The 6622-nt window shown below is 35.9% G+C and overlaps 1 protein-coding gene across 4 annotated transcripts in view; it reads left to right on the plus strand.

The window, feature by feature from the left end:
- The first annotated feature begins 833 nt into the window (after positions 1 to 833).
- Positions 834 to 6622, plus strand: part of LOC308253215 (cadherin-10) — a 173542-nt gene continuing 167753 nt past the window's right edge. For all 4 annotated transcript variants that reach the window (XM_080678501.1, XM_080678503.1, XM_080678502.1 and 1 more), the window contains exon 1: positions 834 to 1170. The gene's annotated coding sequence lies outside the window, so the exon portion shown is untranslated. The remainder of the gene's footprint in view (positions 1171 to 6622) is intronic.

Consider the following 6622-nt stretch of genomic DNA (forward strand, 5'->3'; position numbering starts at 1 on the left):
TAATTCATTTACTTAAAAAAGGGTATCTACCTGTAGCCAGAAAAATATAAAGATATGTATTATTTCGTGGAGCTATACTGACATCCTTTGGTAAGGTTTTGGTTGATTTCCACTTGATGTAGAGATAGAGAAACAGAGAGATGGACAGTTAGATGACTGATAAGTAAATAGAAACACACACTTTTGAGCATGACACTCAATTTTTTTAGAAAAAAAATGTAAAAGAAAAAAAAAAGAAGATGATTGTGTCAAGTCGAAAGTCTAAATACGTCAATCGCATTAATTGCACATTCAAATTATGAATAAACTAATGTTATCTATGCAGTATAAAAATGTAAAGCAGACAAGACCGGCTCACGGGGCTTCCAGAACAAGGTAGCATGTTCTCGTATGACAATAAGCAACAACAAAAATAAGGCATTTGGAAAATCAAGAAAGGAAAGTTCACTGAAGGCAAACATACAAATTTTAAAGCGACACAAAAATCACTTTGGTAACGTGTGAGGTCTGCTTGCAATTTGGCTTGGCACCGCGTTAGTACTAGTATCTCCGTAGTCTGGCGTAAGGTTGGTGCAGGCATCTATATGTCAGAAGAAGCAGCAGCAGCTCTTTAAACAGGAATCGCAAGAAGCAGTCCGGCTCCTGAGATTGTATTACGGGCACAGCCGGATTAGATGGGCTGATTACCTTAGCCTGGAACAGAGAGGCTTTCTGCCTGCGGGGGAGGGGACGCCTTTCATCCGAGCCCTCCTCTCGGATGCGCCCTCCCCTCGCATTCACTTGCAAATCGCCTTGTGCTCGCAAAAGCCAGCACTTCCCAGTCTCCAGCCTTCCCTGCGAGCGGAGCGCCGCAGCTCCCTCAGCAGAACCTTTCTCTCCTCTCCGCCGGAGGAAGGGCTTCCCCCACCCCTTCCCATTTTCCCCTTCCTTAATCAGGAGCACTGAATGAAAGCCAATCAGAGCGAGCTCGCCCCCTCCCCACCCCGTTTTCCTCGCTTCCCAGCCGCCCAGAGTTAAAAGTGATGCTGAGAGAAAGCTGGAGTTAGATTGAAGTAGCATCAGGGATAGGAAAAAACGGCCGAAAACATACAAAAAGGGGACATAGGGACTATCTCCCCAGGGTTATTTTGGCTGGAACCAACTTCCGTTATCCAGAAGCTGATAAAAAAGGTAGGAAGACTTCATCTCTCTTCTGTTTTTTGTGTTGTTGTTTTTTTTTTTTAACTCCCTTAAGGTGTTTCATTTCCTTTCCCTGGGGGGTAAATGTTTGTTTTTAAGTTGCATCTAGCAATTATTTTCAAATGATCATCTTTAACATATAAATAAATTAATATGGATACTATGCCTATATTGGATTCTGGAAACAACTGCTTTGAATATCTGTAGAGGTAATGTAAAACTGGATGCGTTATATATTCTGCTCAACAGCGGGTCATGATATTAGAGTTTGTGACTTTATTCACTTTGAACCAGTGCTAAAAATATATTCTGGAGTGAAATTTGGCATGTTCATACTTGTTCTTTATTTTGAAAATCAGTTGAAGAGATAACATTGTTGCCATGAACTCTAGCATCTTCTAACATGACTTTAAATTCCATATGAATGGATTCACTCTGCACTTATTCATAATCATAGTTCATTGTACGTTTCATATAAAGAGAAATGACAGGCAGAAGACAGGTTCCTTGAAACAGTCAATGGCCACTAAGCATCTACATAAATAAAATAGATTGGCATTTATCAGAAATGGAATAGGCATCATTCCCATATTCACATTTTTGTGTCTGAGCCAGAAGTATGAGGGGGGCGAGATGAAGAGGGGAGATTAAATGCATGTAGTCAGCAGTTGCAGCATTTATTGTCTCTGCTGCAATAAAATACATATTTTATGTGGTGTTAAATTAATGCAGCACATTGCAAGTCTAAATGTATGTTCCCAACAAGTAACTATTGATAGCACTGTAAGTATGGGCAAAAGCAGGAGTCTGAAAGTGGTTTTATGCCCCTGCAATGAAAACCTATCGTCTCCTTAGCATTAAAAAGGGGGGGTCTACAGGTGCAAAGACAAGCATCATTTAAACACTGACCTCTCATCTTTTGCTTCCAAAAAACCCGATCTATTTCCTATAATTGTGGTTCTTCATTCCAGTAAAAGCTCCTGTTATCCCAAACTGCACATCCATTACTCTCAGCTCTTTGGGGCTGCATTATTTTGTGTTCCTTTCTTTTTTTCTTCAAGGACCTGTATTAAAAATAAACTGTCCCTCCGATGCCAATGACTGTTATACTTCAATGCATATGTTAGTAGACTTTTTTTTCCCTCTACACCATCCCCCTCTCTCCTTTCTTAAAATGTAGCTACAAGAGCGTCTCTGTGGTGAATAACACTTGGCAAGAGTGTGTTCATTTTTTTGGGTCTGGTATGGTGAGGATTTTTAATTAGTAGAACTTTCGTGAAAACATTATGTCATTGACAAGAGCCCCTGGTTCATTTTTAGCGCTAGTGCTGAAGGAAAAGGTTGTGTCACAGAGAAATAGGTAAAGGATAAGTTGCATAGATAATCTGCCTTGCTCCCCTTCTCTGCAATGTAGTATTGAGGCACATATATGTATTCAGTGTGTAATGTAGAAGGAAATAGTGGCTTATTGGTGTGGGGAGGGTGAAGGGATTGGAGTGTTGCACAAATATAAGCAGGGTGTCTCTGTGGTTGAAGAACATATCAAATACAAATCAATTCTGATGATAAAAACATAAAGCAATGCTTCTTTCATTTGCTTTTATTTATTTATTTCTGGCTGTGTTTTTCAAGTATGAGTCAATGTCTGCTTTCATTAAATCAGATAGTTCTTTGATTTCAATTACTTTCCTCTAACAAATTGACATCCCCAGTGAATGCATATGCTTTCCCTGACTCCAATGAGAGAATCAAATTCCATACACTTAGATGTGTTGGGGGGGGGGGGGGGGAGAAAAACCCAGGAAAATAGCAAAGCAGCATATAATCTGTATGACATTCACATGCATATGTGTATGTGTGAGGTCTGTGGTTAAATTCCCTGGTACCTGATCAATGCTTCAGGTGATATTCTTAGATGTTCATAAAAATTAGCTGTTTATTGATAAGGACAATAATAGATAGGTATTCAATTTAATACTACAGTGAAAAATCTTTACCTACATTAAGATTTCTTTAAAAAAGAATAGAAAATTGATCTTTTGATTTTCTGTCTACAGAGATATACATTTCTGGCACATTATTAAGCAAGTGTCATCTGAAGGAGGTATGATTTTGTTGTTGTTGTTGAAAAAGAATATTTGCAACTGAAAAGGTTCATTCTAATTGTGAGCCCTGTTCAGAGTCTAGGGGCATTTCTCGATCTTCATTTAAGTTTCCATATAAACAAGTAACTGAGGCAGCGTATATAGTGTCTGTGGGATTTCTGGACATAGGACTTATTTCCTCTGTTTCTTAACCTACTTTGCAGCAAGTGATAACACCGCGTCCTGGAACATGTCATTTTTATGCCAAATCTCTCCGCTAGGCTGCAGCACAGGAGCAGCATTAGCTCTGAGGATGCTGATTCAGCAGCAAAGTGAACGCTTTTTATTAAGTGTTATGATCAAGTAATAGTGCTGCATAGTAAGCAATTAGTACAAATCACAATGTGAACCAACTACCTCTGGTCTAGCCCTTGGGTTTCAAGAGCATTAGCCACAACATATTCTTATTTTTACTATGCAAATTCCATCCAAATACTGTTGTACATTGGAAGTGCTTGTAAAACACTGAAACAAAGTAACACAGTATAAGCAGAGAAATAAAAATTATTTATACCAATCATAAGTAACTTTATGCAGACAGTTGTTCTCCAAATATCAAGTCTATATTTGAAAACTCTGCTTTTGATTCAACTAAACATTATCTGGATAGGGTTTCAAAAAAGTCACTTTGCCAACCATATTATATTGAACAGTTATGTCTGAAACAGACTAGAGCTAAAAATCAAGTAGCAAGAAAGATGCTCTCCTCCTTGTTAGGTATATCCTGAGCCATGGTGACATTGATGAAGCACTGGGCTGTGTATATGGTCCCCGCTTTGAATATATTGAAAAAAAGAATCAAGGTCCAATGAATAGCATTATAAACACATATTTGAGAAATGAAAGTTAATATAGGAAAACCTGTGTGTGTTTTTTGACACTTTATTCAGACCAATGAGTTCATGAAGACAATTTTATTTTGCCATAATTATAATAACCTGAAATACGCATATAGAAAAAAATGTTCTATACATAAACACTTAAAAATGTGTCTCCTTTTTTTTTTTCTAAAGCATTTAGATTAGGTTCACAGAGCACTAATATAACATCTCCTGCTTTTACCTCCAATAAGTTCAACACTCAAAATTACAGACTTTTTTTTTTCATGTATAAAAACAAGAAAATTTCAGAAAGTTGACAAGGAGTGCCTGTTTTCTGAGATAACAATATCAGCTCAGAGTCACCTCTGTCCTTTTCTTCCTTCCTGCCCTACAAACAGCAGCCTCACCTCACTTGACATTTTAGTATGAGACCCTGAGCCCTTTTGAAATCTATTTGTGTTGTCTTGTGTAAGGGTATCTAAAGCACATGAGGCCATTTTTGCCTTCGCCATACCTTCTTTGTCACTACTCAAGCCAATTCACTCAAGAGGCAAACATTGTAAAAAAAAAAAAAAAAAAAATCACATCAGTCACATTAAAGTTGTAGATTTCTGGGAATACATTATCCTTAATGTATTGTTAGCATTGTTCCACTATGATAACCAGATAGTTTTCAAATAAATGTCTTGATATAACTTTTGCTTAACTCTTTACTATCAATGGAACTTCTCACAAAAATTGTAACCTGTTTTTTTTTTTTTTAAAGAATAAATGTGCTTTGTGTTCACCAAAGTCATTATATCTCTATACTCTCTTGAAATGTGTATGATGCTCTCCATATAAAAATTACCACATTGGTGTTGGGCTTAAAGACAAGGAAAGCTGAAAATTAAGAATGAATGAAATAAAATTATATTTTACCTCATTTTAGGAAATAAAAGTAGCATTCTTTGAAAATAAGGACAGCCCGTGGGAGGTTGAAATGCCTTCATATAAGCAATCCCCTATAGTAGAGGGATACATGTCCTTAGAGAGTTTGTCAGTAACATTGTCAAGCAAGTTTCCAAACCATGTGATCTCAATTTCAAATCCCCTGCCCCCTTTTAAGAAAGCAGACTTGGTTCTAAATACTCTGCATGAGGCAGAAATATAAATTAAAGTAAAATCGGATTTCGAATTCTAGAACAGAATTAAGCATAAGGTATATTACAACATTGCTTCACACTAGGAAATTCATCATTAAATAACATGTCTAAATACTGCAGGGCCCTGCTGATCTCCCCCCACACACACCCTTTCTCCCTATCCTTCCCCCCTCCCTTTTCCCCCTCTCTTTTTTCCTACCCCTCTCCCATTCTCTGCCCCCTCTCATTTATAACAATTACAAATGTCCTTGAATGAGTTTTTCGTGCACTTTTTTTTTGTATTACCCTATGTAAAATAATATTTCTGAAAATCTTGTGATTTTTATGGCCAGTATTTTACCATCTGCTACACTATACATTGGATTCATTACATTATCCTTTGCATTATAACATAAAGTATATGATTGTTCAGTTGGCTAGAGCATGTCCTTTAAAATGAAAGCAATTCTTATAGCTATTATAACACCTAGGCTTCTAAGGATTTGAAATTGGCACCAATATAGTTTATTGCACTACCAAGCATAATGAGAAATTCAGCATTTGCCATGAAATGACTTCTCCAAAGTATCAGAATGTAGAATGCATAGATATAAGTTATTAAACTTAGCATATCAGTTATTGATTGGGAATCTTTGTTGATTTACTGTAACAGAATATTTAAATAGTTTGACAGAACACTGATTTTAAAAGTGAATTAATCATAAATTGTATGTTTCCAAAAACAAGATCCATTGATTCTTCTTTGTTGCAAGATATAAATATTACCAGTTTATTATCTAAAAATATAAATTGATATATAATGAGCAAATGTCTATTTTAGATATTGTAGAGTAAAAAAACTAGCATTTCTCTCTAATTTCAAGTTGAAAAATTGGGAAACATACTGTAACTGTAATCAAGTTAAGCATAATGTGTGGAAAATTAAAATAATCAAACTAAATAACGTTAATGTTTTAACTTGGGTTAATTCTGGTAATCTCTGCAATGTTTACATAGTACTTATAAATACAAAAATTTGTCATAGTGATATAAAAAAGATTAAAGTCAATTAACATATTTGCCTGATTATTAAGTACATTTTTTGCATATGCTAATGTCATACATTTTTTTAAATGGGACTGATACTTTTTTTTCATTGACTCTACTCCCAATAAAATCAAGGCAAACCAACTCCATTTGAAAACTATGACTACTTTTGGGAATTTTAAAAAGCCATGAATATTTCTATAATTCTTGAATCAGACTTAAAATTTAGGTGAAGTTCCATAATGTTTCTGGATTATCTTACCTCTCAGGAACAGCTTTAAATTAATAGCCTCATATTTAGGTAGAT

The sequence above is a fragment of the Plecotus auritus genome (genome assembly GCF_963455305.1).
Source record: "Plecotus auritus genome assembly, chromosome: 7".
Taxonomy (NCBI): Eukaryota; Metazoa; Chordata; class Mammalia; order Chiroptera; family Vespertilionidae; genus Plecotus; species Plecotus auritus.